This window comes from Oxyura jamaicensis, chromosome 17 (genome assembly GCF_011077185.1).
Source record: "Oxyura jamaicensis isolate SHBP4307 breed ruddy duck chromosome 17, BPBGC_Ojam_1.0, whole genome shotgun sequence".
NCBI lineage: Eukaryota > Metazoa > Chordata > Aves > Anseriformes > Anatidae > Oxyura > Oxyura jamaicensis.
In genome coordinates this window covers 1,982,550-1,995,366 of record NC_048909.1, presented here as the reverse complement: position 1 = coordinate 1,995,366, position 12,817 = coordinate 1,982,550, and the positions used below count along the sequence as shown (strand labels likewise).

Below are 12,817 nucleotides of genomic sequence, written 5' to 3'. Positions count from 1 at the left end.
CGAGGGCTGCGGTGTGGCTTACTGTAAGCACTTTGCTTCTTATTTTATTCGTTTTCTTTTAAAGCACAGAGCGTGGCCTCAGGGCTGCCTCCAGGCTGGCCCCAGTGCCTGTGGAGCCCAACCAACACCCCTCAGCTCTTTGCCATCATCAGCTCCCCCCACAGGAGTGCTCCTCGGGCAGGAGCTTCCCTGACGCAGCTGCAGAGCAACCTGGATATTTGTGTGAGAAGGAAAAAAATAAAGGAAAAGAACAAAGCAAAGCCTACAACCATCCAAAACAAGACTCTGGATTGCAGCCACGTGTTCCTCTGCGGAAAAGACAAGAAAATAAGCATTTGTGTTACAAGTTCAGCATTCGAAGATGCTTTTAGCCATACTGAGTCACCGCTTACGCTGCCAGCAGCCACTGCCTGTGCTGGCTCCCAGGCTGCGAAAGCCGTGAAGAGACATGTAAGGGCTGAATGAGAAAGGAGACGATGTAAACAAGATGTATGTAAAAGAGTTTATTGGAAGGAAACGGGAGGGTATTTACAGGGATAAATCCAGCATGTGATCAGCAAAGCAAGGCATTCCTGTCCCTTCCCAAGAGTGTGGCTGTTTGGACATCTCTGTCCCATTCGGGTCCGCCTGCTCCGTTGAGGCTGGGAGCCCGGCCATGTCCTGCACCACTCCAGGAATTCAGGTACACACCTCTGCATACTGATCGCTCCCAGCAGATTCCCCCACACCAGCAGAAGGGTCGGCAGAGCACCCAGCCATGTCCCCCACAGGCTGGGGGCAGGCTGGGAAAGCAAAGCCCCCCACCGCCCAGAAATGCTTTCCCACTGTTTTTCCCCCCAACATCTTCTCTTCATTTGTTGTTCTGTTCTCTGTGGATGCACCTGTGTGCATTGGGACAGGCAGTGGATGCCTCGGGGATAGCCACAGTGTCCCAGAGCTGAGGCACATCTTTGCAAGTTTATCCTTTGGGATGTGCAGAAAGCGGGTTCCTTGCTACTTCTAGCCGCCCCCTTTTCAAAAAAAAATCTCAGAACTCAAGACACAAACTCCATCTCACAAGGCCAGAACTTCATCTCCCGTAGAAGCAGAGGCCTGCAACCGGCCTGCAACCAGCCTACTTGCCCGGCCTGCCCGGGGCAGAGGACGGGTACCTCGGGAGCAGGGTGCCCCCAGCTTCCTCCTGCTCGGGGCTCCGGGTGCCCGGGTTGGGCACAGATCTCTCCCCTCACCCAGGCACCTTCTGCAAGCTTCAGCAAACGCAGCCCCCACCTCAGGAGCGCCTCGCACACAGCCGGGAAGCAGACGGACATGCAAATGCAGCAGGTGGCTACTTCAGCATAAGGCATGCCTGGTTCTGAGTCCCTTCCCTATCTACTTCTGAATAATGTGTCTGCGAGCCTGAGTCAGGCTTATAAATGGTTGGCAACGAGAAAAACAGGCTGTGTTTGAGCCAAACGTTACGTTCAGCAAACAAGGCAGTCAGTTTTGCCCTGAACATTTGCTGTTAGGAGCCTGGTGTCAGAATCCCGCCAGCGCTCAGAGATTCCCCGTTCTGCACATGACTGTAAGCAGGGCGGCAGGACGCGAGGACTGACTCTTGCCTCTAAAATCTAATTTTACGTCTAAATCACAGACTAATAAAAGAGCAATATTGTATTCTTTTGCCATCTATCTGCTCATTAGAAAGTCACTTTTACATTTGCCTCAGCTGCTGGGAATGCTGCAAGGAAATCTAATTACAAGGTCATTGCAGCCAATTGCCTTCAGTGGCATAACTGAGTCACCGGTTCGGGGTGCTTTCCTTCCTCCAGCCCAGAGCCACCCACTCAACGGTGGTGACGAAAAGCAGAAAGAACGTACAGACCCCCGTGGGTGAGATTTAACAATTTAACTCATTTCCAAAGCAATGAGTGCCATCTCTTTAGGTGCTGCTGTGGAAGCACGTCCCCCTGGGGCTCTGGGGTCAGGTCACCAGCGGGACACCAAAGCTTTCCATCACTTTGGGCAACTCTCACCAGCCATGCAGCCCTCGGGTGGGCGAGAGGAGACTGAAACCCTTTGGAGACTTCCTGCGGTTACCCAAGGAGCAAATTTCATTAATTTCATTCTGCCTTAAAGAAGTCTGCTCTCCGTCTACTCAGCCCTTTGGGAAGAAGAAAGAAAAGTCACCTTGCTGCGTGGGGTGAAAAAACCTCATCCAAGGCCACTGCTGCTGGCTGAGGGCATCTCCCCCGGCCCCTCGCCACACAGTGCCAGGTCCCCGCGAGGAAGGGGCTCTTTCCTTCTCAGCCACGCCAGGCTCAGGGGAAGGAGAAAGCTGCAGGGCGCAGCTCATGGTGCCTGTGGGACGCTCTCGCAGTGGTTGCTACACGGTGGTTGGTGTGGGCTGCACAAGGGGTGGTGTCTTTGGCCCAGAAAGCTCACTCCATGCTCCCTGACAGACCTTGGGGTGTCCTCACGCCTTCCGGATGATCCGTCCCGGTTTCCTCCAGTCCCGGTACCGCTCCCTGCGCACTGAATGGACCAACGGCCTGGAGAAGCTGGAGTGGTTCGGTCTGGTGGCGCTGCTGGCGAGGAGAAAACCAAGACAGTGTCAGAGGCATGGGTCAGAGCCAGGGATATGTCCCCTGCATCTATGCCCGGACATCAGAGACCAAGGGGTGGCAGCTGCAGGGATATGCACTGAAATTCCCTGCAAGAAGGGGGGCAAGGGGGTGATCCCTGGGGCTGGTGAGTAGAAATTTACCCTCTTTCTAGATCCTGCTCAGCACCGCTCCTCCTGTGATCCCCAATAACTCCCCACCATACCCACAAGCAGCAGAGGGGGCTGGTGGAGCTGTGACCCTTCCTGTGGCTGAGGAAAACAGAGCTGGGGAAACGCTGTGAGCGGGAGAAAAAGCTGCTTTACGCCAGAGCTCGTTACTATTTGCCATCCACAAAAGGAGGACGAGCCCTGAAATCCCTGCCTGTGCTGCAAGTGCAGCCAAGAGACAGCTCTGCCGTGTCCTAATTAGCTTGCTGGTTTATAACTTCATTTCCTAATTGGTTTTCAGATTAATTACTTTAAACTAGCAGGCTGGGGAGGTGGCAGGAGGTGAAGCTTCACCTGACAGTGCTGGCCTCCTCTGCCAGGGAGGTCTGGCTTCTGGGGCTGAGCTCTTACAGGAAGGCTTTGGGTGACTTCCTTGGCAACGTCTGCAAATCCTAAAATTCAATAATCCCTGAATCTTGGAAGGCACCAGCTCCTTGCTCACATTGCCCCTGGCAGGAGGTGGAAACGAGCAGTGCAGAAGCATTCAGGGTGAGTTGCAGCTCCCTGGCTGCCTGCGCTGGGACCTGTCCACCGAGCTCGCCCAGGGAACCGAGCTCTGAGTGCTCAGCCCCGTGCAGGTGTGGGCATGCGGCCACTTTCCATCCCCCAAACCATCGCAGATGCTGTGGTTTTCTTGGTGCCAGGGCTGCACCAGCTGCCAGCAGACGGGTGACCAGGGCTGGCAGGAGGCTGCTGTGGACAGATGGTGCCTGGCCCGGTGCTGAGCCGCGCGGTGGGAAAGCCGCCTCTGAGCTGGCTGGTGCTGCCCCTGCCCTGCTGATGGAGCTCTACAGATGTGACAATTTCTGAGCACTTCCTAAACCCATGCCGATACTGAAGGGTGAACATTTGGCTCCAGCTGTGCTCTCTGAGCACTGGGAAACCTGGCCACAAGGGCTCATCACCTGAGAAAGCTTCACCATGCGCTGCCTCGTCGTGGCAGTGTGTAGCAGCCGCCACAATCCCAGCCCCTGTACACACACTCCCTCACTCCATCACCGACACTGAGCTGGTTTTAAATCTGCTCAGCCCCTCCCCAGGACAATCTTACTTCCACTAAAAGGATGCCAGTTCATCCCATAATTTCCCACTTCTCCCCGCTGCAGAGCTTCTTCTGCTGAGGGTGCAGCCTGTGAATGCTGAGTGACGCACGCAGAGCTGGTGGCTCCGCTTTCCCAGGCTGGCTGCAGTCAGCTAAAGGAGCAAAACGATGCCATGGCCAGCACTTCTACAGGGGCATGGGGTGCCCAGCGATGCCATTTCCCCAGCTGTGCCACAGCCCAGCCACCAAAGCGACAACGGGGACAGGCACAAGGATGGGGCTGGGCTTGGATAGGAAAGGTGGGGACGTGCCCAGGCTGCAGAGCCCTGCACAAACCCTCCTGCCCAGTCCCAGCTCCCCAGCAGAGGCTGGGTCAGATGCCGGGTCAGATGCCGGCCCCCAGGGATGTTTTGTTTCTGGTGGGGTGCCTCATTCCCTTAGGTTCTCTTTGAAAGCTCCATCCTACGACATTATCCTGCCTGCTGAACGCAGGTTGTTTGGTGGCTGCTGGTAAATAAAATATTCATTAGGTTTTTCCGCATCACATCCGTTTGCTAGCAGTGGGTTGCCTCATACCCAGGCGAGTTATTCTCCAATACATCCCTGTGCCCTCCCCTGAAGCCAGCGAGGCAACCAGTCTCTGTCCACAGATATAACCCAGCCAGTCCATCGCTTTCAAGCTATTTCTCCACTGGAGCTGCCTCCACCCATGGCTGCGTTCCCAGTGCAAATCACGTTACTCGTACAACTGCACAGCACAAGGTGCAGTTCAGCTTTGCTGGTCAGGAAATGCAGCCAGCGAATTTATCCCAGCTGCAGATGAAGAGTCTGGCGTCTCCCGGCTAGTGCCTGCCAGCAGGATCTAGGGACAACCGGGGACAAGCTCGCCATCCCCTCCGTGGAGGCACCGTCAGCGCGTGCAGCACCCAGCACGCCAGGGCTGTCACTGCGGCTGGGATGCTGCACGTCACGGGATTAGGATTAACGGTGAGCCGCCAGCTCTGCTCGCTGTGCTGCGGCTGCCAGACCAAGAGCAAACTGGGTCACGGGCATCATCTTAGGTCCAAAGCCACGACGTGTTGGTGCCACAGCCCGAGACCTGGCAGGAGGTGAATTTTGGATCCCAGGGTGCAAGTCTCTGACCACGCAGCCAACACAGAACAGCCAAGATAATTTTCTTTATAAGACAAAATTAAGACCGTGATTACCCCAAGCATACAGTACAATGTTTGCAGAAACATAGTTGAATTTTAAAGGTACACAAGGTTTTCCTCTTATGGCCTTATTTCTAAAGCCTATTTTTGTTGTTGGTCAGAATACAAGAAAGGGATTTGTGTAGTGGGCACAGCCCAGAGAGAGGGAGGAGACGGAGAGATAGTGACATGCACGCTAGTGATTTAGCGAGAAATACTCTGATTACAAAGTCCCTAGAGGTTTGTGTCTCATTGATGAGCATCTTGCCTAAAGTGGTACCCACATTTTCATCGTCAAGGCTTGTTGGTCAGGAACCTGAGTCATGGGGAACATGCTGAGCTGCAGCACATTGCCACAGAAAAACAAATCACAGAAATTGCCACACAAAAACAAATCTGTACCTGTGTGTCAAACACACGGCATGCTCAGACAACACAGGCTCAAAAGATTAACGGACCTAATCCTACCTGTGTGCATTAACACACAACAGACAGGCACATGCACACATCTACAGGGAGTGTTGTAGGCACACAAAAGACAAGCTTCCCCACCAGAACATACCCGCTTCAGGACCGAGCTGTTCACCCTTTGAAAACACAACAACAGCAACTCACCTAGAAGACCAAACCGGACCCGCCTGCTTCTTTGGCTTGGCTATCTGCTTTTGGTACTCCATCCAGCCACTGACCAGCTCGTGAAGGATCATCACGTAGAGGAGGAAAATAAGAATCCTGGGATCCATTCGTGGCACTTCGGGATCTGCTTCATTGGGTACAGGTGACATCTGATCCACGGGGACCAGCTGGAGGGGCGCCGCTCCTGCTGGCTGGGCTCTCGGAATCAGTGAGGGCTGGAGGCAGGAGCGGGTGGCTGCCTTGGAGCAGCCTCACGGCCGGGTTTTGTGCAGAGGCAATTAATGCCGTAACGATCTCCCGGGGGGGACGAGAGGCTGGTGCCTCTTGCGCGAAGCAGCATCAACACAGCTGCAGAGGCTACGGACGCCTCCTTTAATGGGGTGGATCACATCTCCTGGGACTCCATCCCCGTGCTTTGTCTGCATTACTCCGCAGCCATCGGCTTCCTTCACGTTCATCGCAGGAGCAGCCCGGCTCCAGCGGCGTTGATTGGCTGCGGCGGGGGCGAGTTGGCTGCCGTGCCCGCAAGCCGGGAGCGGGAGCGCTGGCTGGCTGCGAGGAATACATTAAAACCAGTCAATGACTGGGGAATCTCCGAGCCGTCTCTTCCCAGCGGCTCAGGATTTTGGTCTGCAGTGAGCCAATGTTGCTTTGCAGCATTACAGAGTATTTTGCAGCTGAGAAATCTTTTCTGCTTGCTTTTCTTACAATCTTATTTTATTCTCCTTGTTATTAGCGCTCACTTAAATCTTTAGCTGTTATTCCCACTGTAGTAAAACCCTCGGGGTGTTCCTGATGAGCAGCAAAACCCTTCAGCCACAGCTCTCAGCCTTTTCCACACCAGAGCTCCCCTCCCAGCCCCTGGATGTCTTCCTGCCTGGCAGTGTAGGGCTGTGTTCAGCTGAGGTGCCTGTGACACTGGGGCCCCAGGGCCTCTCCATTCCTCCCGCACAGAGCCCCAGGACACCACACACTACACACACCTGGTATTTCCAGCAGGGCAAAAGCATAGCTCTGTCTAGTTCAGACACTTGTCTATAAGGAAGGGGAAAAAAAGAAAAAATAAGCCCTTTTTTTCATCATTTAAAATCAAGCCGTATCAATACCTGCCTTGTGTTTCCAAGTGCATCTTACACAAAATTTACATTATTCCAAGTGGAATTGTTCCACAGGAGAAACAGTAAGCCCTCAGCAATTAGTTAGCTACCAGGATTACCTGGAAGCAAGAAGGCAGGTTGAGCACCCTGCCTTTGTTCGGTGGGGCTGTGCCAGCCGAGGGGCAAACGCAGCGGCCCCCGAGGTCTGCGCAGCACCTGCAAGAGGGCACATACCCCTGGGCTTGTGCTGGCCGTGGTGCAGGGTCTGGCACTGTGGACAGCACAATCTGCCGAGAAGCACAACAGCCACATCGCACCCAGACTCACAACAAACTCACCACAAGGAAGTTTCTTCTCTGCTAACAGATTGCCTTACCCTTGGGCCTGGCACTCAAGGCAGGATGTTTCTCTCAGAAATTTTTGCCCTTTTGTATAGAGCTGCAGACAGGTGCACAGAAGCCAGGGACTGTGATAGTTTTAAGTACACCAAGACAAATACAATGAGCAGCAGGGGATGCTAATTACACTCTGTGTCTGCACGTGAAACAAGCCCAGGGGCAGTAACAACATCCCAGCCAAACGGGCACCTCAAAGGACTGTGTGGCTTTTGTTCAGCTAACAAACGCTGTTTCATTTACGAGTTCAGAAGTGCTGAGTAACTCCAGATTCGGAGGAAAAGCACTCCTGGATGGGAGTGAGCAAGTGAATGAAACACGCGAGGGCTGGAGGTGTTGTAGCAGCTCCGAGAACGGGAATGCTTGAGGTTCTCCGTGACAGGATGGCTGAGCCACGTCCCTATAGCAACAGAGAGAGTTGCCAGGCTGCAGGAGATGGGTTCTGATGTATGGCACAAGCCATACAGCAAGGGGGTTTGGACAACACTGATATTTTATACATATGCAATTTTTAATGAACAAAGGCAACGTTACTCCTTTGTTCCAGGGAAGAGCAGCATTTTACATGAAATTCAAGAGAGAAATTACCAGGGAAAGACCGGCAGGATAGCACATTACAACTTACTCCTAGTTTTGTATTAGGTGCTCCTACCAATGAATTGAAAAAATTAAAAAAAAAAAAAAAATCTTCTTGTTGCTGTACATTACACCTTGAGTGACTAATGCTCATTTAATAATATTGAAAATCCCAGCAGACTGCAGACTTAAATGCCTTGCTTCTGCTCTTTTGCCATCCTCTATATTCAAGCAATCGCTGCCTATGTCTGAAATTCTTAAGTCTTTAAAAAATTACCTGAGCTTTACCATACAATTTTAGTCTCCAGTTGAAAATGTCACCAATTCAGTCTTAGTGATATGCAAGGCAGAAAGCCAGTAACCCCCGAATTATTGCCAGAGCCCACAGCTCTTATTAAGGATTTTTTTGTTTGTTTCCAGACAGCTTAGTGACTTGTCAAAAGCTGCAAGTTCTTCTCAAAGGATTCAAAAAAAACAAAAACAAAAACAAACATTACGGTGAAAAATACTTGCTATGAGCAATCTGATCAACTCTACTGAAAATCATGGTTACTCTTATACCAAAGAAATGTGCCAGGAAATGGAAATATTTTCTGCTTTGGTCTGCTGCACCCCGCCACTAGGAGCGGCGAGTTACTGTTTGCTAAGGGATTATGCGTGGGACTGGGTGTGAATTCCCATTGCTAAACACACCAGGGAGCGTGCAGAGGGAAGCGCCACGCCTGACTGAAGCGTGCTGGTGCCAATTTGGGTCGGTGTTTTTGGAAATCTGCTTGTGAGGGAGCAGAAAGGGCCCGGCTGCTCTCCTGGCAGCAGAGACACCGTGTCCTGGGCCAGGGGCAGCTCACAGCCCCGCATCTGCTTCTCCTCTGCCCCAGCCCAAGCTCAGGACCAGGCCAAGGGCCCAGCCTTGTGGAAGCACCCGTGTGAGTCCAGCTTCCAGTCGGGCCAGTAGCCCCCGAGCAGAGGTGCAGAAGCAGCTCACAAGCATGCTGGGGACTCCTAAGGGTATGGAGCGAATATTAACTGGTCTGTTTGTTGCACACATTGGTAGTCAGCTTTACGAGACAGACATGCCAAAAAAGCATGGATACAAGGCTATCACATAACAGACACCTGCATGCTGAAACCTTACCTGCAGACTACAGCCTTGATTTGCTTGAGTTGTTCTGCAAATGTTTTTAATCCAGAGCCAGCACCCCTCAGATCCATCATCCCTCTCTCTCTCCTGCTGTTTTCAGACACCTCTTTACAAAAATGACAAGTAGGTCAAATATGGATAAAGGCTGTGTGAAAGAAGTGGCACAGAAGAAGAGTTCTCCAAGGCTGAAGCAGGATGAAACAGAGCAGAGGGAACACCAGCGAGCCTGGACTCAGGCAGGCTTGGAATAACAGAAGGAAATGAAGGCTCTGGGACACAGCACAACCTGCCCAGGTTTTGGTGGGACAGAAATCCATGACAAGGTCAGTGCTTTCAGCTCATGGCTTAAGCAGCCAGAAAAGCTGTGACAGAGCTGAGCCACTGGTGCATTGATGAAATCTGATGCTCCAGCAGCAGAAGCAGCAGCACACTGAGGCCTGCAATTCCTTCTGTGAAAGCATGACAGAAATGAGGCCAGGCTCCTTTATCTGAGACATCTGACCCAGCTAGTTGGGCTGGAAGAAAAATCCAGGATACCTGAGCCACCTGCAAGCAGCACAAAGCATCTCCACTGGCCTCACTGTTCCCATTCTTATGAGCCAAGGAACTGAGGGACAGGGCAGCGTCACTCCAGGCCTACTCAGGGCCTATTTCCTTCTTTATTGGATGACAGTTTGGGCCTCTTTAGCACTGAAGAGATTTTTTAAAAGAGAATTGGAAGGTGTCAGTATTTATCTTCATTATAGCCCCAAGGGCACACTGCAACACCTGAAGATCACCTTCCTTCAAGCTTCTTAGAAGCACTCATCACCCCATTTCTCCACGTGGGAGGTAGCACAACTGACTAACAAGCTGGAAAACCCACCCTTCCTAAAGTTCACGGAACTCACACAGTCTCTAAACTACATCACAGAAAGGCAGCAATTACTGGCAGTAAATCCAGTTAACATGATAGTCAAGGACTGGAAACACTGAACTTCCCCCAGAGAGGTCAAATGGAAAGATCAGGACAAACAGCTCCTACAACGGGCTGCGGGGTCCTGGTCTAGAGCTCCTGTGGGGTGCAGAAGATACAGCGATCCCTGCAGCTAGCAGTCAGAGCACTGGGCTGACTGGTGGAAGTACCACCATTTTGGTATAGGGCAAGTAAAAGTGGATCTCAGGTCTTCAAATACCCCTATTAGCGACAGGGGTGCTTCCTGCATCTCCGTACAAAGCCCATGAATGTGGTGGTGCTGGGAGAGGTGAGATGGAAAACAGATTCCCTTCTCTGCCCTTTGGCCTCTCCTCAAGGAACCTGCTCGTGGGAAGTCCTTTGTAATTACATGATTGCTTACCGGAGATTAAACAGAACATGGTGCCCATTTGGAGTAGGCCATGGGCTGGTAACAGATCTGGCTGCAACCTACGCAAACTGATGCTTTGCTGTTGCTCCACTGGCATTGTTTCATGAGTCACCAGTGATGCAGGCCCAGTTACTCCGACATCTTCAATGAGCCTTCAAGAGAAATTTGGGGGAATAAACTTCACCTGCCTCTGGCTCCCCCTTTTCTCAAGCACATGCAGTGTGCTTCCTTCCTGAGCTCAGAGGACATCCAACAGATTTGGAAGCAGAGGGGAAATACAACTGGCCACAGAGCCAGGACAGACCAGAACTCAGCCTTCACAAGTGTGTAGGCTACAGGATTTTCAGTTAAAATGAAAAAGAAGCACTGCACGATTTGTTAGCACCTTCCACAGCACTAATCAAAGGCAAATAATCTGCTCTGAGACAGTTTTCTTCTGAGGATTTTTAATTGCTCCTACCTATGCATGTGCTTGAAAAATGGGAATACAAAACTTGTGTTCTTAGTCACCAGATTGCTTTGTATGTTAATGACTCATCACCAGGATTTTATCAACATTTCATCACTTTCTAATTCTGTTAACCCTGATCAGCCAACACAGCTTTGGCACAGCAACTAGATGCTATAGGAAAGAAAAACAAAACAAAACACAAAATTCCAAAATAATTGGCTCCCGGGTTCTGGACTTCTTTCTCTGACACCACCACGGGAACCAGAAAGCGATTCATTCGACTCAGGCTGGATGTATGGTTACAGGCATTTTCTTACTTCCTTGCCATGGAGCTGACATCCACAGCATGTGGAGAAGAAGAAAGACCCTGCTGCTCACTTCTGGGCAGCTGCTTTTAACACAAGCAGGTGCTGTGGTCTAATGCTGCTGCTTTTCCTCTTTCGAGCACAGGCCAAGTCCTGCTGATCGGGAGAAGCAGCAACACAGCTCCTCTCCGAGTAGCTGTTTATAGGCCCAGGTGAGACACCTTTGCCCATTGTGCAATTGTTTTGCAAGAAAAGGAAGCTGGTTTTGCTGCATCCAGCTACTTTGTGTCCTTCTCACCGAACCCCCCCTGCAGGTCCAGCAGGCCCAAGCCCGCCCACGCAGATTGTTCAGTTGCTTTCTGTGCAGTTATCCTTCAAGTTGGACTAACCTCATTATCTTTAGGAAGGTCTCTAAAAGCCAATGGGCACTTCTCTCTTCACTCGTGGTCCTTCTTGCACTGCAGAAGGTGGCATTAGCCAGGTTTAATAGCTGATTCCCCTAGGAAGTAAGGAACTTCCCAACCTTACAAAAATCTTTCTAGATGCTGACTTACAAACCCAGCACAAAAGTAAAGGCAGTTTTTAATAGAACTTGCATTAAAGAATTAGAAGAGGCAAATACCAGCTGCTCACACCTTTGTGAGCACCCTGAGCTGGGGCTGGGACACAAGCCCCCCACCAGCCAAGCAACGCACAACGGAACACCCTGCTGCCCTGGCAGACAGGCACGATGTGTCCCTTGGGAACCTCTCCGGAGGAAAGGGGGAAAGTTTCTGCCCTCACCTAGATGGGAATGATCCTTGCTAGTTATACCACATTGTTTGCTGGGATCACATAAGGGAGAGGAGAGAATGGTACTGAAGGCAACAGCCAGAAGACAAGGTAGCAAGTACCAGGTGCCCCAGGGCAAGAAGCAGAGAGGAGAGGAACTGGAGGAGCAGTGAATGCAGGCTGGTAACAGTGGAGCAGCCATGGAGCTGAAATCCATCCAAGGTGTCCTCAACACCGTGACCTGTACTTGGGTGGAGCTGCCCTTAATCCCTGCCTTACACCCTCCTGGGGCTCCGGGAAGCTGACTTGCCCCTTGTTTGTGCTGCTGAGCCTGGCTCTGGAGGAGGGAGGGTGCTGGCAAGGATGCCCAGAACATGTTTGTGGGTTCTGAGCCAGGGCAACGGAGCTTGGACGAGTCCACAAGCCCAACAGTGTGGCCTGATGAGATACAAAGGTAGAAAGCAAGCTGGGGAGCAGACGCCTCTTCAGGACACAGTAGGATCTAACAGAGCTGTGAAGACAACTTTGTGGAAATACTTACTCCTCCTGAAAAGCTGCTCCACTGAGACGTCTCTCCAGAGAGACAACTTATTAATAATGGCATTTCTATTCCATAGCTTTTTACCACTGTATAAAAGAAAACATAAATCAACGTGTGCCATCTGTCAAAACTGCAAGAAAGGCCAGAAACTGCCCAAATCACCCTGCATCGTTCAGTCTCCTCCCTGCTGAGAGAAGAGCTCCAGAAGGCGCAGGCTGTGGCATGGCTCCTGCCCCACACAGCCCTGCTGCCCGTACAGCCGGTACTGCTGCTGGTTGCCTCTCATCACCACTTCCCTTGGACCAAGACATAACCCCAGTGTAAGGGGATCTAAAATAGCATTTAGAGCATCCAGCAGTACCTGCTTATACACCTACAAGCAACACCTGTGTTGTTCTCCATCCTGAAATGGCTGAGAAACATTCCTTTCTGGAAAAGGAATTAACAAGATTTTTCAAGTCTCTTCATTTTCTGGACTAGATGCTTTTCCAAAATATAAGCAAGACTTCTA

General features: G+C 51.5%; 1 long non-coding RNA gene across 2 annotated transcripts; it reads right to left on the bottom strand.

The window, feature by feature from the left end:
• Window positions 1–488: 488 nt before the first annotated feature.
• LOC118175415 lies at window positions 489–9,825 on the bottom strand. 2 transcript variants are annotated; one of them, XR_004754965.1, is made up of 4 exons: window positions 9,430–9,825; window positions 8,887–8,998; window positions 5,663–6,718; window positions 489–2,567 (listed from the first exon to the last, which is right to left on the bottom strand). It is a non-coding gene; the product is annotated as an uncharacterized LOC118175415 (long non-coding RNA). The 2 variants fall into 2 exon arrangements; XR_004754966.1 differs by having other exon boundaries at window positions 5,663–6,235; window positions 9,430–9,811.
• Between the last annotated feature and the right edge of the window lie 2,992 nt (window positions 9,826–12,817).